Source organism: Micromesistius poutassou, assembly GCF_964030765.1.
Source record: "Micromesistius poutassou genome assembly, chromosome: 16".
Taxonomy (NCBI): domain Eukaryota; kingdom Metazoa; phylum Chordata; class Actinopteri; order Gadiformes; family Gadidae; genus Micromesistius; species Micromesistius poutassou.
In genome coordinates, this window is record NC_140286.1 from 3,917,845 (window position 1) to 3,944,412 (window position 26,568).

General features: G+C 43.6%; 1 pseudogene across 1 annotated transcript in view; it reads right to left on the reverse strand.

Moving 5' to 3' along the window:
• LOC311361254 overlaps positions 1–13,740 on the reverse strand; it is a 29,505-nt pseudogene extending 15,765 nt beyond the window's left edge. Inside the window, exon 1 of the transcript in view lies at positions 13,043–13,740. The product of the transcript in view is annotated as an uncharacterized misc_RNA (transcript). The remainder of the gene's footprint in view (positions 1–13,042) is intronic.
• Between the last annotated feature and the right edge of the window lie 12,828 nt (positions 13,741–26,568).

The window sequence follows — 26,568 nt, forward strand, 5'->3', positions numbered from 1 at the left end:
CATTCACACAAGCCACATGAAAAGGGGCGAGAGAGAGAGAGAGAGCGAGAGAGGGAAGCCATGCTTCCAGGGCCCTAGGGTGGATGGGTGGCGGTGGGAGAGGGGGGGGGGGGGGGGGGGGGGAAGACAGAAAAGTAGCCATTGCCTGGGGTTGAGAAGAGATGACACCACACACAGACACACACACACAGGCACACAAAAAACACTCTCGGAAATCTCTCCAAAATTGTCCATTGTCTGCAGCGACATCAGAGTGCCTTGACAATGCGTTCTCCCTTCCCCACCACCACCACCACCACCACTGCCACCTCCACCAGCACCACAACCACCAGCACCCGCTCCCTTCTCCAACACCACACACCCATGGGAATGCAGTAGTGGTAGTGGGAGAGGTCACTGTGATCCATCAGACACCAGGATCTCTCCCATTAGTGGATGAGGGCTCATATCATATTATCACATGTAAAAAGACTACCTACATAAATACATTTCTGCAAACCTCGTCTTTCACTGTTTTGTTATTTCAGACATTTTTGTAGTTTGTTTTGTAGGAAAGTTTTGCTTTTGATTGTGTGAGCGCCTCACTTGTTAGACACTGATAAGTTCTGCTATTCATACATCCATCCATCTGTCCGTCCCTACGTCAGTTATACATCGGTCCATATATCCATCTATCTGTCCATCCGTCTATCTGTACAGCTAGTTCTTTGGATGTGATGTCGTTCCCGTCTTGTCTTTACCGATCCATAATACGTTCTTAATACATCCCATTCTCTGTGTTCAATAACTCCCTGGTGTTTTTTTGGGCTCTCCGTGTATTTCAAAGGTGGTTGCTGCGTCAGGTGTGTGTTTGCTCAGGTGAGAGGCAGACAGAGAGTGTGTGATGAGTAGGCTGTTAGGGGCCTGGGGCCGCGCATAGTCTGCTCAGCCTAAAATCACAATTCACAATCAATCCTGTTTGATTTACACTTGTCAACCTGAATTTGAATTGGGGTCATGATGGTGAAATAATTATTAAAACCAAAAAATGAATCGGATGAATTTTGCATGACATTTTAGAAAATTCAGAATTCATTAAATTCTCTCTCTCTGATACTATAAGCACTATAAAATAGGTGAAGTGAAAGTGAAATATAGTGTTTGAGGGATTTACAAAATCAGTACTGTATGATAATAAACAGAGTAAGGTGTAAAAGGATGGTTTTCCACCGCATGCATCCAGCCCTGGAGCGGTAGCACCAATGTGATAAGCCATGCAACTAAAAATACATTCATGTTTACTTCAGAATGAATAATTATGTTGGGCCCTTAAATGTAATTTCACAAGTGTGCATACATCACCATTGTGTGCACGTGCACATTAGCATTGTGCACCTCACACACACACCCTAGACCGTGCTGCTGCTTCTGCAAAAAAACACTACATCAACATATAACAGACACAGCTATATCTCTCCAAGTTTGTTTTCCAAACGGCTGGTAGCATCAGTACATAAACACTGATCTTGGGAAAGACAACGCAGTTGTCCTGTGTGAGGAGCGAGTTGACTGAGTGAGTTGACTTAAAGTGAGTTGTCTTTAAATGAGTTTACTTTAAGTGAGTTTACTCTTAAATTAGGTTTACTTTAAACTAGGCGGTGTTCAAATGAGTTGACTTTAAATGAGTTGACTTTAAAGTGAGTCGAGTGAGTTTCTCCTCGCATCGCTCCCAACAACAATGGGGTTCACGCTGTGCATCTATATCTGCCCATTTCACAAACGTTTGGATGTTGGCTCTAGCGTTGCCGGGGATTATGGCACGGATCAGGGATGATTATAAACACACACGTACCGTCTCCAGAGCGGGGTGTAGCCTTAACCCCCCCTCCTCCCCCCTGAGTGCGTCTAGGATGAGTTGTGTGTCTTGTTGAGTGGCATGTGTCTATTCAGAGTGTGTAACGCTGATGGCTCGTCAAACACAGAGCGAGGAGGCCAACACGCTCCCGGATATCCTGGGTGGGAGGTCATCTGTTCTCCCTAGGATTCCTTTGGGTTTCAACGACGCGCGAAAGCTCCGCTATTGTGCTGCTGCCGAGAGAGTTTATTATTTAACCGACCAACCAAACACCTGTTGTAGCTGTACTGCCCCTGGGCAAGTACTTTGCAAGTTATGTGTGTACATTAGAGGATGTTGGTTGTGGAATCATGGAAGAGTACACATGCAGTGTGGTGATGACGTCACTAACTGACGACCATAATACAAAGTCAATACTTATACTCAATACTCAAGTTAAATAAATATTTACATATTTTTGTATTGTAGATCGGTAAACATCATGCAACATATAAACATAACCTAATCAACACTGTGTGTTAATTAGTAGTAAGTTTATTAAGTTTGTGTTTGTGTCTCAGGTTTTGCAAGAGTGTGTGTTTGTGTCTCAGGCTTTGTGAGTGTGCTTGTTTGTGTAAGTGTGCATGTCTTTGTCTAAGTTTGTGTCTCAGGTTATGTAAGTGTTTATTTGCTTAAGCGGGTGGATGATTGAGCATTTAATCTGTGTGATCATCTACTGTGTGTGTGTGTGTGTGTGTGTGTGTGTGTGTGTGTGTGTGATTTACTAGAATTCATTGACACAGGTCATTAAGGAGCAGGTAAATCCTCTAACTGTTTTCCCCACACACTACCCTACACCCCCTCCGACACCCCGGGCTGCATGTCCTGGAGGAGGCTACCTGTGTTCCCTTAAAACGTGATAGATACCATTATTGACATTATACAACACAACGATGGTTCAGTCTTCTCTGCTCGCCATGTGTTTGATGGGCTTGTTGCTTCGGGCCCATGCAAATGCATCCCATAATGAACTCCACAGTCTGTAGGAACAAGGAGCCGGGGGAAAGATTAGTCTGCAAGGCAAACAGGGCCACGGTTGAGTTGTTCTCAAAATCCTTTTGGTAAATTTGAGCATAACTGTGTGTGTGTTTGCGGCGCGCTGTTGATTCACGTTCAGATAGCGCTGCGTTCACAAGTGTTTGAGCTGGAACGGAGCTGTACAAATATTCAAATGCCACATCCTATTCTGAGTCTCGTGTTTGCTTTCCTTGAACTGTTTTCTGCACGACTTTTTGTTCCTCTCCTTTGTGAATGTTTCCCCATCAGAAGAGATCTATACATCTTGACCTCGGGCCAACAGCGAACAAGGCCCCACACAGACACACACACACACACACACGCACACGCACACACACACATGGACATGATGAATGAGGTATTCCTTTCCAGATCGTGTCACCGTCCCTGCTTTGCCGTTGAGCTTTTCCGTTGATGTTTAACATTTAGTTTACAGAGAAGCAGTCAAAGAGGTGACTGTTCATTTCTAGACAGTGAGTTGACTGTATTGTAGTGTGCACTGTGACATGCACTCAGTTGAACACAACTCGTGGTCATTTTGTTCACTATCATGGAGGAGACCCTTTTATCCGGAGTGACGGTGAATCAGACACATGCTATTAATCAGGTATAGGGTTAGGGGGCATCTTGCTCAAGGACGCCTACAGGTAGAATGCGGACATTGGGGATCGAACCGAGAACCTTTATTCTGGGAGTCAATCTTTTTAACCATCCAAACTAGGCCTGGTCGATATGGCTGAAAGAAATATCACGATATAACATGATCATATTGATATAGATAACTATTGATCATTGTAATTACCTAAAAAGACTAGGAAGTACCATGCTGGATTTAAACACTTCTGTTGAACACTTAATATGACCTTCCAGTGTTCATTGATAAATACTCCAATGTCGATACAACAATGAAAAACACTCAAATATTGTAAATAAGCATGGAACCGTGTTTGTATAACAAACCCAGCTGCTAAATTCGGTGGTCCAGTCTCTTATCGATATATATTGAACATGTTTTACAATGATATTGATCAAAAGTCTATCACAATATGATAATTTATTGTTTTATTGCCCAGGCCTAATCCAAACTGTCCTGCTCTCACACACACTCACACACACACACACACACACACACACACACACACACACACACACACACACACACACACACACACACACACACACACACACACACACACACACACACACACACACACACACACACACACACACACGTTTTGCCTGGGGGTTTGCTACAGATGAAAGCAGAATGTTGAAGGGGGCAGAAAGGAGAGATGACACAGATAAGATGACCCCCCCCAACCCCCTCCTCGCCCCTTCCCTACCTCTTCATCCTCCTACTCATCTTCCCCCCCAATACAGGTCAGTCATTAATTAGGATAATTCACCATCACTCATAGAGCATCACAAATAGGGCACAGAACTGTTTTGGATTGTTATTTTTCATTTACTGACTTATTTGCATTCGTTTGCGGTTTTGACTCGGAGACAAATATTGAATGGTATTAAACTCAGTCTCAGATATTGTCCTACAGTAACAATTCATGTCATTGTGTGCCTTTTGGAAGGGCTTAGAGCACAACATACTCCTTTGTCGAGTTGACCTGACCTGAACTAATTTACTTTGACGTCGTCTCCCTCTTCACACGGACGGCGTACAACAATAACACTGTATCCAGTAACAGACTCGGGCTTAACTATCAGCCACAAGGCAAGGGAAGCGCGCTGCTTATTTACACACCTGCCCCGTCGTATCCCATTACTACTCATTCAAAAGTCGCCATCTAGTGGCCGACTGCCACTACTGCAAAGCCATTTCCACAAATGTGGGAAACATTGAGGTCACGTGTACATATTCTGTACAAGTATCATATTCTGCAGGCTCTCCTGATAGAACTATATTACATTACAAAATAATATTGTGACGAAGTACCTAGCAGCCAATCAGAACCACACTACGCTAGTTAGGAAGCCCCTGTACATATAATACAAGCATGTACACATCTAGCCTATGTGAAGCACTCAAACATGTTTCTGCGCCTCTCATTAGCCACAATGAATTGCTAAGTAATCTGTATCCTATTTAGTTAGTGCAGTTTGTGTTTTGCACAAAACCGTGCAATCCGAAGGCTCTACTTCACCAGTCCCCTTACTCACTTCCACCAATGCAAAACGAATAGAACTGAGTAGGGGAGGGCGTAGCCTAACTAGTTTGTGAACGACCCAGAGAACCAGTTGGTACAGTCCACTGCAGTAGCCTGGTACACTGCTCTTCCACCACGTCTGGATGAACTCACCCACTTGTCATGTCACAAACGGCTACATTTCCAAATGGCTGATCTACTTTCCACCTTGTGGTTGGAATATGGGCCTCTAACGCGCCCTGAAAGGCGCTCTAAAGTGAAAGTAATTAATATTGAGTGACACAAGGCATGAAAACCCAGGGAAAGCCGCAGGGCTCTGCTTCAACACAGGGTCCAGAGGCTACAGCCCCACTCAGGACGTCTGCAGAAACTGGGAGGGGCCAGCCCGGCAGTCGCTGGTGGTCCGTCCCAGCTGGCCCCGCCCCTCACTGGATTTGGGAGAGAACAAGTCATCGATGGGGTCTAGAGCCCTGGGGAGACTGAGGGCTCATTAGACCTCCATTTCCTGTCTCTTAAGGAAGGCGCCTCCACCATGGATTTTTTTTTTTTGGGGGGGGGGGGGGAGATGTGGCACCTCCGACTGACCCGGGACATGGCAGTGACACACACATACACACTCACGGACCATCACACGCACACACACACACACACACACACACACACACACAAGGTAAAACACCCCCACACACAAACACAGTCACACACACAATCACAAGAGGTAACACACCCACACACACACACACACACAGACTAACACCTGCGCACACACACACACACACACACACACACAAAAGACTGCAACGTCGGGGGCCGTGAAGTTACACACTGGATATGTGTTTCAGCCGTGGGGTGAGTGGTGTAGTGTGTGAAGCGTGTCGAGAATACCCTGAGTGCAGAGCAGAGTGTGTGTGTGTGTGTGTGTGTGTGTGTGTGTGTGTGTGTGTGTGTGTGTGTGTGCGTTTGTGTGTGTTAAGTTAATGAAACTAGATAAAGGTTGCTGGTAACACACACACACACACACACACACACAGAGCTAAAGAGACAGATCAATAGGACATGGCTCTGTCACATCCACACACACATCCACACACTTATCTGTGTGTGTGTGTGTGTGTGTGTGTGTGTGTGTGTGTGTGTGTGTGTGTGTGTGTGTGTGTGTGTGTGTGTGTGTGTGTGTGTGTGTGTGTGTGTGTGTGTGTACTGCGCCAATAATGACCACATCACACTGTGCACACTCCCTCAGCAAGACATTAACAGTTTGACCTCCACAAGACATCAAAATAGCTCTACCACACACACATGTGGCCGCACACAAACACAAACCTTTAGGTCTGAGGCCAGGGGGTAACTGGACCCTAACCACTGCCCCCCAGAGTCAATTGTGTGTGTCTACCACACACACACACACACACACACACGCACACGCACACGCACACACAATGTTTTTATGTGTTCTGACCTTCACTGCTGAAAAGGGGAGGATAAACACTATATAGCAAGATATTCAAATAAACGTTTTTTGGACTGCTGGTGAGCTTACTATAGGCATTCTCAATTCTCAATTATGACAACGTCGTATAATAACTTGGCAACAATCTCTAAGTTTGATACAGTGCTTGCTTTTTACACTTTTTTAGGGCTTTCGTGTTGTCACAGAACTTGAAAATGTCTTACCGGAGTTCATTATTTTTCTTCAGGTACGTCTTGCGCAGTTCGTTTGTACGAACTTAAAACAAATGTTTCATAGTTGGCTGCAGTTTTCGGGATTGTGGAACCCTGTGGTGACAGCCTCACACCGATTCAACAAAACTTTATTAGCATCTGATGATCATTTCCGCACTGTGGGATGCTATTAGTCCGCCGCCCCAAACGTTAGATTTAAAGTTTTGGCCCGAGATCTGAACCCACGGACGGATAATGGAGACGTCTTATTGTAGTTAATTACTTTTAAAAGCTGCTGAGTTGGCACTGGCGATGTTTGGCAGGAGTTGGTCGTGAAACTCTTTTAAGCACCAAAACAGTCAATAAATACACATGCTGTCCACTAGAGGGCAATACTCTCCTGCGAAGCACTTCAAGAACAACACAAACCCTATACTAATGAACTTTTTATTTTTTGATCAATTATATTATCTATCTCAGTGGTTCTCAAACTTTTTACCATGAGTACCACCTTAGAAATGATTTGGCTCTTCAAGTACCACCGGAATTAAAATAAAGTTTACAAAGAAGGCATTAATATTAATAATATGATTTATTATTCACATAACTTTACTTGACTGAACAACCAACTGTAGACTATGTAAACTCATGTATTGCATTTAAACACTTGCAACGAGACAATACTAACAACAGGTCAGAATATAATGTTTAGGTTTGAAGGAGAATGTAGCCTACTCAGGCACAAATTGAAAATTAAGAAGTAGGCCCTACTGTGACCTTCTCAAAGTAATCCTGGGGAATGTACCCATAAGAATAATAATAAAAAAGAAATTGGTAATGGCGACTCTGGGCCTACCATGCTCTGTGAACAGAGTTCTGTGATGTCTGGGTCGATTGAGGTTAGCTTTAGCCTCAGACTTGGTTCATGATGTTGTGTCAATAAGCTCCACCTGTGTTGCGCAACTTTACCGTGCATTCACGTCGCAGCCGCGATTGCATTTGGATCACGGCAGTGTTTCCCACAGACCAGGGGGGTATTCCATCAAAGTCGCTAACGAAAGCGGCGATTAGTTGATTAAGCCTGGTTAGAACTAGCGCCAACTTCCACTTGAGACTAAAGCCGTTCCATCAACGCAGTTCAGCCGGGCATTGCTCAGGTTAGTTCAAACCAGGCTCACATTATCGTGGATTACACGCGTTCACGAGATATGTAACCAGCCCAGAACCGTGAATGTCGAATCATGGATCAAATGTCCGAAAAGGACCGAGCGGGATCTTTTCCAGCGGCGAACAGAAGCTGCTTGTGGAGGTCTATGAGGAGTAGGCTACACTAATAGTAGGCCTAATATAGGAAGCATTACTAGAGAAATCAAATAACTTTTCATGCCATTTATTTTCCATTTCTTTGAATATTCTTAATTAGGTAATTAATAAAATTAATAAAATTAATAAAGGGAATTACAAAATGAAGCCAACGCCAAGAATACTACACATTAGAACTCGGGTCGCACGTAGGCCTATCACAGGGCAAGTGCTAGACCATTCACCCAGCCGCTGATTACTGATAACGCGATAATAGATTTGTGTAAAAATGTGTTGAACAAATAGCCACAGTAATAATAGATAGCAATTAATTGAATTATTTCATTTGCGTCATTTAATCTTAGACCCTTAGTGAAAATATACGCTGTTTGTAGCCTACTTCATATATGTACATTTATGACAAAATTGTGAGGATTGGGCTTGGCGGAACCTTCTGATGGTACAATTGTTGCTGACAGATGGATTTCTCTGAAACACCGCCAAGTTAGCCTGACAGTTAACCTGCTCCCGACCAGGTTAGTTTGGTCGGATAAATTGCCATGGTTACTTAGCGGAGATTCCCTAAAGTGACGTTCATGGAACGCAACTCCAGCTGAAAGAAGCCCGGCTTTATGTTTAGCTTGATGGTTGTTTGGTCGGATAAGTTGCCAAGGTTACTTAGCGGAGATTCCCTTAAGCCACATTAATGGAACGCAACTCTAGCTGAAAGAAGCCAGGCTAAGCAAAATAAGCCCGGCTTTGGGTTTAGCTTGGTTGATGGAATACCCCCCAGGTAGCAATGTGTGGCGGATTTGTTGACGGGGGGGGCATTATCATTAATAGAAAATGCGGATCATTTTCTTTCTCGTGTGTCTCGTTTTTCGCCCGTGCCTAAAACCGCCACTGTTTATAATGCTAAAGCCCAGTTCAGACCAAAGATTCGCGACGCAACTGCTTGCAACTCGCAACTCCTTGCGACTCCTTGCGACGAGACGGGCTGAGACGTTCTAAAAACTGGGCAGTTCACACTGCTGCACCGGGCGGCGATTAGTTTTATTTTGGTTGAGAGTAGGCTAGAGTTGCTGTGTTTCGCCATTCTCCACTACTTCTGCATTGTAGTAATTCGCTGGAGCTTAGTTTGTTTAGATCCCGCTAGTTGGATACATTGCATTCTTTTATAGTGGCGACTTCTCGACTGCAAGGGAAGCTCGGCTTCACCTAAAATTTCAAAAATTAAATGGTCAGATATACTGTTGTTAACATTTCATTGATTAAAAATGTGTTAGAACACGTCCATCTCGAAGACGAGTCCGTTCAGAATCAGCTGCTTATCGCAGGTCGACTGACTCGATTTCCTTCTCATACACTTAGGCCTACGTGTTTAATTTGCGTGTGTTTAGACAGATGGGCGCGCACACACACGCGCACCAAGCATCACCCGCATTCATTCATTCTTCAACACTCACTCGCGGTAAAACTAGCCTATAAATCCCCGTTGCGCATGGAACTGCCACATTGGCAGTGTTGTGTTTCACAATTTTTTTTTTTTTTTTAACAAAACTGTCTTCTAAATTAATGAAATACTGGGAAACGAATAAACCATTATAAGCAACGAGTGAACTTAATAAGCGGTCGAAATATATTTTTTCAACCACCGCCTCTTTCCCTTGACGGTGCGCAAAGCCCGCACGGCGCACACAGACAGGTAGCAAAAAGCAAAGCAGTCTCAGCATAAACACACAGTTGTGCGTTAAATTTGTCCATCGGGGAACACGTCAATTCCTCTAATGCTGACGTTTAAAATATATCAGCACCTATTCACCTTGATCTTCAGCTGTAGCCTTGCTGAACTCCCTGCATCCTCGCTGTCTTTATTCATTTTGTATGGCGGTCTTATTATGGTAAACTAGCTCATTGGTGAACACCTCGTCAGGTTTTAAACAGCGACACGCACTCGGAGACAGTAGCCTAAGCCTAAAGAAAGACAGGTCCATAGCTGCTGCACAAAAATAATGCGTGCCAAGCAGTAGAGTTGGTCTTAAAGGGGGGGAAAGCAAGTTCAAGTTTAACATCGATTTGCAGTGATCACTTGGCTGAAGGGTTTTATATGCCTATTCATTACATAATTATTCTTATTCTGCTTTTTTAAATACATAAATGAAAGGCTTGCGGTTTATCCATGATGCAGCCTGTATGCGGGAAATTACGGTAGGCCCCGACAGGGCGAACCGGACCCCGACTTGAAGCGGCGGTGTCTTCTCCCTTAAGGGGCTTATTTTAGATAATAACCGACGACGTTCTATAGGCTACATTATTACACGGCTACTTGCCGAAACGAAAAAATAACTTCACACGGTGTGTGAAGTTGTGTGAACCACGTGACTCCTCATTCTCAATTTCAGAATGAGGAGTCACGTGGTTTTTGGGGAGGGGAGGGGAGGGGTTTGAGCCCATCCGCCATGCTGGTAGCACGGTTGCCAGGAGAAACGTTGTCAGAGCGGCATACAGACAGATGAGGAAACATAGACGCAGAGACGCAGGAGAAATTACGATAGAAATAAATGGAGAAGAATAAGGCGAAGGAAAAGGGTCCTTACAGGAACAAACTCACTACCAGCGCCATGCAGAGGTATGAGGAGAAGCTGTCTGACTTAAACAACGTCGACCCATACGAGCTACCTGCAGCAGAATGGGACAGAGACCTGGACCTTTAACCACCTTGCACATATATGGACATAGTGAACTACTTGGTTTTTGGCATCAGTCAATATACGATGCAAGAATTTAAAAGCCATAAATCGCTAGAAAGCTATGAGACATTCTGCTGTGGTTGGGTGCAAGACCTGGCCATCTACAAGCCTCCAAACGCTCAAAACACTGTTGTACTGGCAAAGGTAAGTTGCTTCACCTTTTGAGTTTTATGCTAATACTGTTGTGAATACATTGCGTTGACCAAAGTGACAAAGTAATTTACCGCGATTGTTTCGTAAACACTAGATTGTAACGAGGTGTTCCATGCACACAAACGTTAGATTAACTTCCCACATGTTTTGCAGCTTGTTATGCTAATTTGATTTTAGCCCAATGAAACATACTAGGTATTGTGTGTTGGGGGCTTCGAAGTAGACAAACCAGTTCTGGTTAGGCTAGGGTAGTTAATGGTCTGGTTAGACTAAAGCAAGCCATTAACGGTGTGAATGAAAGGTCTGTGAGATTCAGGCTGCAGACAAATGTAAATCTGGAAAGCTGCATACAAATGGAAATGGGGGTCTAGACTAGGCTGTAACTTGAAATAAAATGTGTCCCTTGTCTTCAAGGCTTTTTACTGTTTCTCAAATTTATTTACCTCTTGTATCTAACAGGTCATGCATTCACGATGGCTCTGCGATCCTCCACTCACCCCATGGGTCATCCTCACACCATCGGGGCAAGTGTGTTCGGCCCACTGTACATGCATGGCTGGTGTAGCGGAGTCGTGCACCCATGTCGGAGCCCTGCTGTTTATGGTCGATGCCTGTGTACGGTTAAAGGAGAAGGCCACAGTCACAGACGAACCGGCCTACTGGAAGCTGCCAAGCAGCATCAACAAGGTCCTGCCAGAGGTTGGCCAACGCATCAATTTCATATCTGCTGCAGCTACACGGAGGTCTCTAAACAGACGAATAGACGGTGAGACCCACAATAGTCCTGTGCTGAGAACACGTCCAGCCAAAACAGCCAATGACACACCGACACCAACACCGGAAGAGCTAGCAGTATTCTACCGGGAAATCAGCACGACGAAGACGAAGATCAGCAATTTTGAGTGTGCTACCCGAATACTGCGATGAGTTCAGAGACCCTATTCGGCCCATCCGCAGCTTACAGTCTCTGGCTAATGGAAGCGGCCTTGATAGGAGTGACTTGCCTGCGCTGCAGAAGCACTGCCAGACCATAGGGAGCATTGCTGATGTGTCTGAGGAACAGGCAGTGCAGATAGAGAGAAGGACGCGGGGACAGCACAACTCATCACTTTGGTTTGCTGCACGGGCTGGAAGAATCACAGCCTCCTCAATGCATTGTGTTTATGCAACAGACATTAGTTCACCAGCACCCTCCACCATAAAGAGGGTTTGTTATCCTACACGTGGGCCGGGAACAGCAGCCACCAGTTGGGGCATCAAACATGAGGAGACAGCGAGGCAGGCATACACTGCCCAAACAAAGGATCAGCACACCCATCAACAAGTGGAAACTTGTGGGTTTTTTGTCAACCCGGCCTCCCCACAGGTAGGAGCATCGCCAGATGCCATTGTTACTTGCACTTGTTGTGGGAAAGGCTGCATAGAAGTGAAGTACAAGGACAGCACAATCCTTGCGTACTCATCAGATGACCGCAACTTCTGTCTGCATGCTGTTGATGGTCAGGTGCACCTCAAGAAGAACCACCAGTACTACACCCAGGTCCAGACCCAACTGTTTGTAACAGAGAGTGCCTACTGTGACTTTGTAGTGTGGACATTGAAGGACTGTGTGATTCTGCGCATAGCTCCAGACAAAACATTTTGGAATGCACGGCTTCAGAAGGCACAGGACTTCTTTGTGAAGGTGGCTCTCCCTGAACTTGCGGTGCAATATTTCTCGATACCACCTACCTCCCAAGCATCACCTGGCCCCAGTGTGCTTCGTGAACTACAGCCACAGACCGTGGTGAAGAGGCCAAGGAATTGTACATCCATGCACATTTCTTTTTGATTTCTTTATTGCTATTTTTTAATGTTTATTTTTAAATGCACATTGTTCTTTTGCACTGTTTACTGTTTCAACCTTTTGAAATGTTGCACTGTCAATTTCTATTTATTCAATTTATAGTTCTATTTCTATTCTAACAGTTCTCAATAAATAATGTTACGCCATATCATGTTTCAAGAATTTATTTCACACACGAAACACTAAAGAGGCACTCAAACAACACTTTTACACATATTTGTTAAGGCACAGCAAACAGTGACAATCTTATCCAACGGCATTAGGTTTTCACCCTGACATTTGATGAGCATGTTCACAGGTACAGTGGAGTGTAAGAATTTAAATTTGTTGCGCACAACACCAATCACCCTCTCAACATGAATCCTGAGATGTGCTATGGCCCTAGTCTCCTCCACATCTTTCGCATCCAGCTGTGCACGACCCCTTGTGAACGTAGGTACCCTAACTTCAGCACACATCATACCCACACTTTCCCTGATATTAAAGCCCCTATCTGCCAGCACAATGTCACCTGGCAACAGTTTGTTGAGGAAACCACTTTGCTCTGTTATACGTTTGTCACTAGTGCGCCCACCCCACCCTTGGGATATGAAAGAAATTACACCCTTTAGGTGTAAGGGTGTAATTAGGTACTTCATGGTGTATGCATGTTTATACTGAGAGAAAGTCTGTGCCCTTGCCAGTACATTTGAGGGGTTTTCAATAAACACCTCGAAACAATCCACAATGGCGGCTACATTTTTCCCCGAACGATTCCACGAACTGGTGTGGCATACTCGTCAATAAACAGTCTCTGCTTGGCCAGTGCACTAATGGACACAGCCGTGCATACATCACTCCAAGGGTATGGTGAAAGGCATCACTGACTGTTGTCCTGTGTACCCGAAACAGATGGCTGATGTGCTTTACTGGCAGGTCTAGTCTGAGGCGCATTAGAGTCAACAGGACAAGCTGGAAGGGTGAGAGTTTCTTCATCCTACCTTGAGGCAGATATGGGGTGAGACTGCATAGAAGTGTCTGAAACATTACATAGCTTGCAAGTCCTGTGTAATACTTACACTATGTTATCATCACCACTCAGAAAGTTCTCATTCATCCGGTACTCATCAAGCTCCTCCTTCAGCTTTCTGTTTTCCTCCAAAAGACTGTTGATTACATCTCCTCTAGATGTGCAGAGTCCACATTCCAGGTCCTGTGCTGGGGATGGCGGTCGCTGGTCCTGTGCTGGGGATGGCGGCCGCTGCTCCTCTGTCGGGGATGGCGGCCGCTGCTCCTCTGTCGGGGATGGGGGCCACTGCTCCTCTGTCGGGGATGGCGGCCGCTGCTCCTCTGTCGGGGATGGCGGCCGCTGCTCCTGTGCTGGGGATGGAGGCCGCTGCTCCTCTGTCGGGGATGGAGGCCGCTGCTCCTCTGTCGGGGATGGAGGCCGCTGCTCCTCTGTCGGGGATGGAGGCCGCTGCTCCTCTGTCGGGGATGGAGGCCGCTGCTCCTCTGTCGGGGATGGAGGCTGCTGCTCCTGATGCTCTGCCAGCGGTGGCACTTGCTCCTGGCGCTGGGTCCTGCTGTGCATTACATGCCGCTGATATCTCGCTCCATCTGTTGGCTTGACATCACTGTGGCCTAACCGCAAAGATGGTGTCCAGTCAGGGTGGTTCTCCACCATCTCATATGATGGTTTACCTAGAACAGAATAATTAGATTATGAAAACTCAATGTAATCAATGCTTTAATTACAATCAATGCTTTAATGCAATGTACAATGTACAATCAATGCTTCAATCAATGCTTTAATGCAATGTAATCAATGCTTTAAAGACCGGGTAAACCAAATTCAGTATTTTTCTTCTTATCATATTAATTAGGCCTTAAATGTGTCCCTCAAAACATGTAAAAAATATTTTTCCCATTCATCATTTCCTTGAGGAGCTAGGCCTCAGAGAATGTTCTGTGTGCAGGTTTAAAATGGGCGGGTCTACATCGAAGACCGCGTTACGTAAAGCGGTCATACTCACATAAACCCGCCCCCTGCTGCCCTCTAGGTATAAATACATTAACCGCGCACTAGCATTCTGTGGTTTCACCCGTCTATGGTTTTACCGCTCACGAGTCTGGTTTGAATTGTCAGTTTGCAGTTGGCTCTCCGGTGATGGGCGTGGTTTCCTGGCCTGCAGCGCACACGCCCCCACCGTCCTGAGCCAGGGATTACTGCTCATTTTTCATCAACTTTGAAGCATAATTTTATATACTTCGCGATTTTTTTAGTCCTTCAAATTTGGCAGGGTGGTTAATAATATATTTTCCTGTGGTATTATAAACTCAAAACCCATAATTATTTTTGGTTTACCCGGTCTTTAAGCTTTTACAGAAAATGTGTTAGTTAAGCTCAAAACAATCATGGGAAACACTAATGTCATGAACTGAATCTCAAAGTTTTGTTTAAAACAACATTAATGGTTGGGCCATCGAGCATTTTCTAAGAAGCAACAGTTTGTTAGGTAGCTAGCTAGCTGCTAGAAAACAACTTCAGATGCACTTCAGGGTTCGCACCAACATAAGGTACACTTCGTGGCTTAAGAGACGACAACATAAACAAATTTAAAGACATTTTTAGAGAACGTACCTGAGTGAAAATGCAGAGAACACACTCTTATCGACTGGGGAATGTTATCGAAAGTAAGGTCCTTTCTTCTGATTGCAGCCACCCAAGAAATCCGACGTCTCCTCGTGATGTCGGATACTTGCTCTCCTAAGTGCGTTCTCCATTTAGGGAACCTAAAAAAACTGTAGCCCACTGTTCTTACGGTTTCCTCGGCGATCGTGTGAGGCATTGGAACAGTTTTTAACGCAGCAGTTGCTTCCAGGCATTGTTAAAACAGTAAAGAATTTCAACAACCTCCTCTGCTAGCAGCTACCGTGTCAACAATGCAAAGCTGCACGCAAAGCTCAGCTGCACTCGGAGGGGCGTACCTACCAACATGGCGGAAGGGGGGGGGGGGCTTACACGGCTTACTGTGCCGTGACGTCAACTCCTCATTCCTAAATGAGAACACAATTCGGTGTTTAGCTAGGCTAGTTGCACACGTCTTTTTTATGTAGACTAGCCTAGTCAAGGCCTGCGGTTCGATGAATACTTTTCTATTAGATGTAGGTACCCAATGTGTTCGCGTTATCCATACAGCATGGCATTTTCATGCATTTTAATTGCCCATAGATAGGCTACACCAGCGGTCCCCAACCACCGGGCCATTCAGCTCTTAGCAAATCTTAGCTAGATTCCTGACCGGGCCTATGGCCGGCGGCGGAACCCCGACCGCGGAGCCCCCCGGCGGCGGAGCTAAGATCTGAATATTAGCCCCAGCTTGATGATTCGGATCTTAGATTATGGTAGGTGAAAAGTTTGGACCCCTGGGCTACACTATCCATTGGAAATTGACACAGTTTCTCGTCGGTGAGTTCGCCTTAGCACTACAGGCATCATGCACTTAGCACGTGATCAGACCACCAGAGTTGTTGGTCGTAGCACATTGAGACTAGTGCCGCGGTCAGTCGACCGACTATTTATTTTTGTTCTCTCGTCAAACGGCTCACTGTAAGTTCACCTCCGCACAAGTCTGTGCGCTGTGCGCGCCCTGCTGGTTAATCTGCTATCCTCTTTCTTCCCCCTCCCCCCGCCTTCACTGCTTTGATATGAAAAATGGCTGAGGCAGGTGAGTCCTCCGAATCAAGTCGAGTATTTCAGGCCAACTGGTAAAGGAGTGTCACGGCTTTCAAACACACAAACCATAAAGCCTATGGACGCCTCAGAACGGACTAGTCAACGCGCTGCGGCATCACTCGGGCAGGTGTGTGTGTGTGTGTGTGTGTGTGTGTGTGTGTGATTTCAAAGTAACAAACTCAAAGCCGATGCATGCGTCCAAAACTATTCGTTCAAAACCAAATAAACAACAAAAACAGCGTCCCTTATTCGCTTTAAATACTTTATTTACCGCGCCGTATTAATTCCCAAGTTTTGAAAAGAAAAGAAAGTATTTGAAGCGAATAAGCGACGACACACACGCACGAACACACGTGCACGCACGTTCATTCACGCAAGCAGGCACCCACTACAACCTGGAGAGGCTGTAAATGCTTTTAAAAATGATAATGGCTATAGACAATTTTTGACAGGTTACAAATTCTCCCAATTTACTTACTATTCCTCTGTACATATTTGTTTTTTCCTGCATTTTACAGATTTGTGAGGAGTTTTTCTGTATTACAAACATAGATCTACTCGGAACATTCAGAGCTGCTGTAGAAAAATATGCGCCCCTACTGCTGAGTTTGTACCGCGCCCGAAAAACAGAGTTTGGCAAGGATCTGAAGGAGATACTGAGAAAGCTTGATGATGAGGTGTGTGCACAGTACAGTACCAAACAATACTTTTGCCCAGATGAAATTCAATCTGTTGAATTACAATTAGTCTTGCTATTATTAGAGCTATCTTTCTGTTTTTTCTTTTTTTCTTTGAGACCACCAACATCGTCAGACATGGCAAGGAAGCAGCCATGAAAGGACTTCCTGTGTTCCTGCGTGAAGATCCTAATCTACTTTTCAAGCAGTGTCTTGTAAGTATTAATGGTCATTAATATACATTTTACAAGCATAGAGATACAATTGTAAAATGAAGATACTGTAATTGAAAATACTAGAAAATCTGAAAGTTTATTTCTGTTTCGCCCTCGGACTGCTTGAGAGAGGGAAGGGAAGTTAATTGCCTGTCTTATATAAAAGCTTATTGGTTGTGAAGTGAGTCCCTCTAGCACATTTGACAGGGGTTTCAGATTATACCATGAGGAAGATGCTGCTTTGATATACAGGTTGTTGTCGGCAGATGTTAGACCGAGGCTACCTGCTTTGGCTAGAACTAGGGGGCTAGATCACAGCCATATCACTCACCACCTGTCAGGTCATTCTTTTGATACTAGTGATTAGGTCTAGGCCTCTAGGCTACAAGCTATTATTTTTCTTACAGTCCGAGTCAAATGTTCTGGGCCACATAACTACAAGGGTGATATACTCTTCTACATTGGGTTGGAACCATTTCCTTGGTTTTGTGGACATTGCAGGTTATGCTGGTGAGCTGGCACGCATCTCACAGGGGTGAATTATACCATAGATTATAGATAGATAGATTATACCATGAGGGAAGATGATTTTATTGAGCTGGCTCCTCTTTGCTCTTTTATCTGTTTAAATGTGCGCTATGCATGATGGTGGAAGTTCAGTTTGTATTATTTGTTTAAATTTCTTGGTTGATGTTTTTGCCCAACAGAACGTAGAGTAGGTTTAAAGTTTAGGATCACTTTGAATGTTCTTGTTTTCAATGGAAACACACATGAGTTATCCTGCATAGGAAATATAGGAGACCAAATCCTGTCTTTATTCATTTGTTCCAGATTCATATGGCGGTCTTATCATGGTAAACTAGCTCATTGTCAGGTGTTTAACAGCGACACACACTCTGAGACAGTAAAGAAAGACGGGTCCGAGCTGCTACGCGAGTTTGATGTGCTCACCGTTCTCATGCACACAATTGTTTTTTTAATACATAAATCAAAGGCTTGCGTTTTGTCCACGATGCGGCCTATATGCGGGAAATTACGGTAGTGTAGTTTACATAGTTTTCATAGTTATCAGCCTACGTGCTGCTGAGAAGACCAGAGTTTTTTTACAACACCCTCAGGGGTCGCATAGCTATTGGATCATGAGGAGATATTAGCTGAATGCTAGGAAATGTTATTTGTTTAAAGGTCCCATGGCATGCTATTTTATGGATGCTTTAATAAAGGTGTTAGTGGGCCCCTAATACAGTACTTGAAGACGTTTACTACAAGCCAGTCCCACAATGAGCTCTCCACAAACGTGCCGTTTTTAGAGGCGGGTCAAGGTGGAGGGTGGGGGTGTGGCCCTGAGCAGCTTGCAGCCACGGTACCATGCGCTAGTGTTTACAGTGGAACACTGAACACTCCGGGTGCTCCGGCGGGAGTCCTGGAGCTCTATATCTAAATAATATCATATTATATTTAGATATCTATATAATATATATTATCATGGTCAAAAGCTGTTTGCGCCTCCGTATGATATTATGAATCTCAAACGACTGCGACGGGTTCTCAGACGCCTCTGGTTCTTCCACTTCCACGTCAATATTAAGTAGGCTACAGACTCAACGGAGAAATGAAATGGAGGAGAAGGGGATTGTTGCCCAGGATTGTTGCCCGGGGTTGTCTGCGTCGGGTTGGTTGAGAAGGAATTGGGAACCGCGACATGGAGGAGAAAAGGATTGTTGCCCAGGATTGTCCGTCGGAGCCCCGCGGAATGCTGGCCGCCCCCGGGGCTGCCCGCCCAGCCCTGCTGCCACGGCAGCGGTCCGTCTGAGCCCCGCTGCCCGCTGGCCACCCCCGGGGCTACCTGCTGAACGCTGGCCAACCCCGGGGCTGCCCGCCCAGCCCCACTGCCCGCTACAGCGGGGCTCCGACGGACAATCCTAGGAAACAATCCTTTTTTCCTCCATGTCGCGGTTCCCAATTCCTTCTCAACCAACCTGACGCAGTCTAGTCTTTTCACCAAATGGGAGCTACATGCACGCTTGCGTTATTGTGTTGCATGTTATGCGCCATGAAGGCCGCCTCATACCTCCGGATCCGGACGAAATTTGTCCGTCCGTACTAAACGTTGTCTCCGGGACTACCCTTCATACCTCCGTCCGGTTTCAGTGTGCTCATTGTCTCATTGGCGGGCCAAATTCTCTGGGCGGGCCAAGCAGAGAAAGGGGAGGTAACATGGCCCCATATGACGTCATATGGGGCCGGAAGCCAAATCGAAGCGTTTCAGCGATCCTTTTTTCAAAGACGGCGCAAGATAGCTACTTCTCGGTTTACACCTAACGCAATTTTTAGCTACTGGGGGACCATAGGGAGGCTAGGGGAACTCGACTTAATGTTAGAAAACCTCAAAGTGAAAAATTTAAAATGGCTTATAATTCATAGGGCTCCTTTTTAGGTATAGGCCCATTTGATTGTTGTTTCTGCTGATCAGGTGCACCAACCCATTGCAGCAGCAAATTTGATGATGGAGGTGTGATTGCTGCTCTGCAGCGGGTGCATCACATAGCCCTGGGCAGAGCCCTATATAGAGAGAGTTCTGCCAACTGAAATCATGGGTGCCATCTTGTAGACCCAAGTCAGCTCACTGTACAACGTCTGCCAATGGAACGAAGATGGGATGTTGCAACAAATCGCTCATTATCATCATAAACTGTTTGTGAATGTTAAAAGGTTTCTCATACTTTGCTAAAATATAAACGCTTTTACAAATATATCACGTTGAACGTCTCGAGAAGACAGACAATTATGCCTACATCACCTACAGGGCTCCAGACTAACTTTTTGACAGGTAGCACTGGTGCCACCTAGCTTTTCATTTAGTAGCACCAAAACAAATTAGGTAGCACCATATTTTTCTTTGTAAAGCGTGTTATTAATACATGACCTTATGTTTATGAAAGATTGACAAATAAATAGATAAAGAATAAAAATAAAGATAGATAAACGCCTTAAATTAAGCACGTAACATGGAATATTTATATTTACACACACACACACACACACACACACACACACACACACACACACACACACACACACACACACACACACACACACACACACACACACACACACACACACACACACACACACACACACAATTCTGTGTGTTTTTATAAGATACCTGGGCATGATGGCATTAAATAATAATTTGATTCTAACGGAAATTATAATTAACCTATAGAGCATTTTTCCATATAGTTATTATCATTTGGCTATATGAGACACACTCCTTACCTTCTGCATGGCCATGTTCAACCACAATATGGCCAATAAGAATATTGGTTTTCCATCTTCAACGATACGGGCATATATAATCTCGCACTCTTCGGTGGATTTGTCAGTGGAACCGCGAGAGGTAGGGGGCGGATGCGACTTTGTCAGCGGTCTTTCCCTTGAGTGTGTCTGCTATAACTCCCACAAATTGTGCACACGCAGTGTCGTTGGAATATGTGGGGTTGATGTTCAGTCCGTTATTCTTCATCATTTTGTGAACGGGAGTTCCTCTTTAGCGATGTTGTAGGCGGTGTTAAACTTGATGATCATTTGTTCATTCTCCGCCGAGCGATTGGTCTCATCTATCCGATTAAATGAGGTGGGGAGAGACTGGGAGCTTCATGTGATGCAGCGGTCCCTGCACGTCTTGTGCTTTTGGCTTTCATTGTGTAATTTTAATGACTGAACTTTGAATTGTGTAGACCCATTTACAAAATGTGTTTTGCCTGCAACGGACAGGCCACATGTCCTGCAGTACACACACCATGTTTTGTCCCTCATAACGCAACCACGGGAACTGCGCCAGCCATTTTTGTTGAAAACAATACTTTGTTTTTTCTCCCCACTGCCCCCCGCCTCTTTCACCAACCTGTCACTGTCCTCTTCAGAATAAGAATCTGGGATTCTTTTTGCTTCCTCTGCTAACCCTTCTCCAGCACCAACAACAGCCTCATTTGTTTCCTCCTCCGAGACATTTTTCTTCTTAAAATAATCTACTATCGACCGCTTCATATCTGCTCGTCCTCCTGCAAGTAGCACCGGAGCGACCTCATTAAATTTTAACTCACACCTTAAGAAATTAGGTCGCATATGCGACCTAATAGGTCGCACTCTGAAGCCCTGATCGCCAGTCAGTGGAGCCGCGTTCACCTTCTCCGATAGCCGTCGCCGTGTAGCCTACGATTACTTATTGAGACATTGGCTAAAAATTACAACTTCTTGGTTATTTATTTTAATCTAGACTATAAATATTTAGACTAAAAAACATCTAAACATCAAATTAACCCTTCTCGTAGCCTACTTAGGTGTCATGATCAGACTGTGTCTATTGTTAAAAGTCTGACTGATGACTAATGCCCAAGGGAAAAAAGACCATACACGTATGATTTTGTTTATCAATTAAAGAGTTTTCTCTTTCATAAAAAATGAATCAGACGTTAGCAATATAAAAATAACTTTGGTTACTTCTTAGACTATAACTTATAATACATTCTGAATGTTTGCATTCAAATCCTAGCAGTACGCAATAATTTGTACAACATTTGAACAACACTCTCAGGAAGATCCTCCAACAGGAAAATTCATATTCAATATTCATATTAAAATATCAACAGTGAAATCAGGGAAGAGCCATTAAAACATCTCAAATATTACGGTAAAAGTATACATTTTGTATTAGACAATCTTTAATATCTTTACTTCTTACACTATATAGCGTATAATACATTCTGAATGTTTGCATTCAGAGATGGTTCATCTTCAGTCCGTTTCGTTTGGTGGGTCTGCTGGGCGGTGTCGGTGGGGTAAAGACGAACAGTGTTGGGATGGAATTTGGCTTGAGCTTCCTTACACCATCAGCTCTGTGACTCTAACTGTGTCTCATCGAAGTGGTCCTACAAACGGAGTCAGACATTTTAATGCAATTTCAAAGAGAAAGTAAATGATGGTAATGGATTTTCACAGAATGGCATCTAACCAATGCATAGTTATTGCATGGATTACATAAGCGCTTTGGCACCATGCTGTTTGCACTAGACTCTAGACAAGAGTAACAAATCTCTCCAGCAAACATGAACTGACCATGTATTATCTGTAACTCGAGAAATAGCTGACCAAGCAATGCTGCAAAAGGGCATTTGTTTGCAATATATCCACATGATTTCCGTGCAAAGTTAATCACAATCTTTCTGACATGCATGAACATAAACAAAGACAATGCAGCCGGTGTTTTGAAAGAATACAGGGTAAAATGCGGCAGTGCAGAAAGAGCACGTCAAGTAGGCTAGCCTTGCAATGATGTAGTATTTATAGTTGTCATTATTCTAAAAATTGCATAGATTTTCACAGAATGGCATCTAACCAGTGCATACTTATGCATAAAAGAGCCAGGTGGAAAAATACAGACGGCAGATGCAGGTTGTTTGTCCCGGAGTTCAGTGCTTGCATTAGCATAAAAAAGGCGCAAAGAGCTAGCGAGCATCGTGTAGCTTAACACTACTAGGCTAAGTTCAAATCAAATTCACTTTGGTTAGTACTTTTTTCGAAGCATGCCATGAATTGATGGGGTACAATAATATTTTCCAAATGTGTTTTCTTTACAAAGTCCATGATAGAAATGTTCTTACCTCACACAACAAGGAAAGATTATTCGGCTTCCAGTTCATCCTTCTGACCCTCTGCTCCCACAATTTCCTCCTAGTAGGGTCCTGAGGGAAATGATGCAGACGTTTACCACGTCCGGGCCTTAGAGAGCAACCATAGGCTACACAACACGACATTTTCTTTCGAAAAGTAATGATATTACAGATATATATTCCTCTCTTGTAAGTTGTCGCACTTGCCTTGATAGCATGGTAATGACGATTGATTAATGTTTGGTCTGTAAGATGGCGTACAAAAAAAACAAAAAACACGTGACTACCTTTGAACCAATCCACGACAGAATTGTCCTGAACGTTCTAAACAGAGTTGGCGGAACTCTCTCTATATACGGCTCTGGCCCTGGGAAGAACTTGTGCTGAGGGATAGTGGATGTCACATATTCTACTCTGGCCACCTGTGATCGGTTCTTTTAAGCAATCTTACACAAGATGGCGTTCTTGAATGTCATTGGTACGCAAAGCACAGCCGTAGGAACGAGGCGCTTGCGCCGAGTTCCGAAGTCCTGTGCTTCAAGTACCAATAATGACATTCAAGAACACCATCGAGTGTAAGATTGCAAATCAATAACACAAACCATCTTCATTATCAACAATATTGTAAAATGTTTTCATATTGTGGGTTAATTTGCCCTCAAATTCAAGCTTTCTGCCCGAGTTCATCTCCATCAGAAAATAGTTCCTATAGTAAAAGCGCCTCGTTCTTACTGCGCAAGTGAAACAATAACAGTTGAACGTTGTTATGGAAACTAGGCTCATGAAAGTAGTTTCAGCTAGTTAGCGTAGCGATACTTTCTGTAATTAGGCACATTATTTTTGTCCGTTCTTTCACCAGGCAGTTAAACACACTCTAGAATGGGAATTGACCAATCAGAGTGCTTGCTTAAACTTGTGTGTTATTGAATACCACATTAAGTCAGCTTTACAAATTTTTCCCATGGACAGCACCAGATAGGCTTGAATGACGGGGATATGGATCAGTATACACCGGAATGGTCCTTCAACAACAAAGCTAAAATGACAGACAACTTCATATTGGATATGACAATCCAATTTGAGATGCCTGGCTCCCTACAAGACATGTAGTATGTGATGTGAGTTTGAATTGAAAATTATATTTCTTAATGTCCTCAAACAGGAAACTGATCCAGATGACGTGGCTGCCAAGGGAGTCACTGTGGGAATTCTGTATGTCCTGTGTGGCTGAAGCCTCATCCCCCAAGATCCAAAACATCGCACTCATCTTAGAGGAATCCACAGTAGTAAAGGACCTTCCGGATACTCCCATGGCCTACCTTCTCGGCCTCCTTTATGCACTCAATATTTCCTATCCGGAGGACCTTAAGTACACCTTTGAAACACGTGTTCCTGGATAATGGCCCAAAATGCTCTGTGCGCGATCTCTAAAGAAAAAGCTTTGTCTTGTCTAAACGTTGCAAAAAGAAAAGTGAAATAAAGTTCACATAATTGTTTTGTGTTGTGTTCTCAGACTAATTGCTGGTTAATAACTCAGAAGTTTGTAAAATGTGTGTTACACCCATTTGTAAGTTATGTAGTTATTTCTAATAAGGCAACATGAAATTTGACATTGATTTATTTTATTTATATTTTTCTACATTGATTGTTCTAGCAAAATGTTAATGCAGAATGTATTTTCAAGTTAGACCTGTGAAGCCATACGTGTCAAGACAGCTGTGAATGACATGTTATGTGAATTTTAACAGAACTTTTTCATGTTAATTCTCTTGATGCCCATAGTCATCTCTGACCAGCAGCTGGCAAACTAATGTTTTAAGTGTTTATCACACATTTTATTGTTTTAAATTGTATTTTAGATGCATCTGAGCAGGGATTATTGTTCTAGCATAAGTGTAACTGCAGAATGTTTTTCAAGTTATACCTGAATATTTGGCCATATTGTTGAATTTGAAATTCACACTTTGATCACTGACTAGCAGCTGTGAATGACATGTCATGTGAAATTTAACACTGAACTTTTTCATGTTAATTCTCTTGATGCCCATAGTCATCTCTGACCAGCAGCTGGCAAACTAATGTTTTAAGTGTTTATCAAGTGAAGAATGGGGAGATCGCACACTAGGGCTGAGAAGTTCCAGAAGTATTTTAAAAGCCGAAACAACAATTACAGGACACATAAACAAGGGGAAACGTTTCGGGTCTAGCACTTCATCCGTGTTCCTTGTACGTGATGCGTCACAGGGCGCAGCGGCCTTTTATAGGCTCGCCTGCCAATCACCCAATCACCCCAAGACACATGAGTGTGTTTGGGGTCACAGTGTATCCAAATCACCAAAGTTACACCACAGGTACTATAATATAATTATATACAAACATGTAAAAGAGATATAACATTTGTATACAGAAACATATAGTCACATTTTAATGATACCATATTTAAATTTAAATTTAAAAAAAATATATATATATATAAAACAATATTTAGAAAAAGGTACACATCACCCTTATCAAAAGCAATATCATCATAGCACATTAGGTTATCTTGCGTCCATGTTGGCCTAGTCCATTATTCAACCAACTATTCTAATTACAACAGTTACAGCGAACATGTTAAGGTAAATTCATCATTGATACCACATAGACGGTCTCCTTAGACCAGTTCAGACCAAAGATTCGCGACGCAACGAGACTCTTTTGGGACGTCGCAGGGGAAAAGTTGCAGCAGTGTGAACTGGTCGTCGCAAGGCGGCTGATGCCGTTGCAAGGAGTCTCCAAAGATTGAACATGTGAAATCGCCAGGTCCAGTTTTAGAACGCAACGATGTGGCTATTTCTCTTCAGCTAATCAGGACACCACAACAATTTAGGCTTATTCATCTACATCATCATCATTATTACATCTACAAGTTGTAGATGCTAACGGTATTATCTTTGGTTTTACACCGCACTTATTTAACATGCCCTGCAAATGTATAAATCAGTGTTCGAATTACGTGGGAGCCAGAGGGAACCGAGCTTCCAAAAAGGCAAAGTCAAAAAACTGAGGGGTCTCATATCTGAAGGTGTCTGCCATATTTGGCATTGTAATTTCATCTTAAACAACACTCATCCATCCCCGTGCAGTCTCTTACCATTAAAGATGTTAGATTAAAATATAGGCTAGCCGTCACGTAGACTGACTCATTTCACGGATTCCTGTGAGACCGGGTTGCCTTAATTACATCGGTCGCATTTGTCAGGTGAAAACTAAATGTCAAGGGAAAGAGGCGGTGGTTGAAAAAAGTATTTCGATCGCTTATTAAGTTCACTCGTGGCGTGTAATGATTTATTCGTTTCCCTGTATCATTTCCTTAATTTAGAAGACAGTTAAAAAATAATAATAAAAAAATAATAATTATAAAAAAAAATGATATAAAAAAAAATTCTGGAAAAAAAATAATATATAAAAAAAAATTAGATAAAAAAAAATTATATTAAAAAAAAATTATATAAAAAAAAAAATTATAAATTAAAAAAATAATA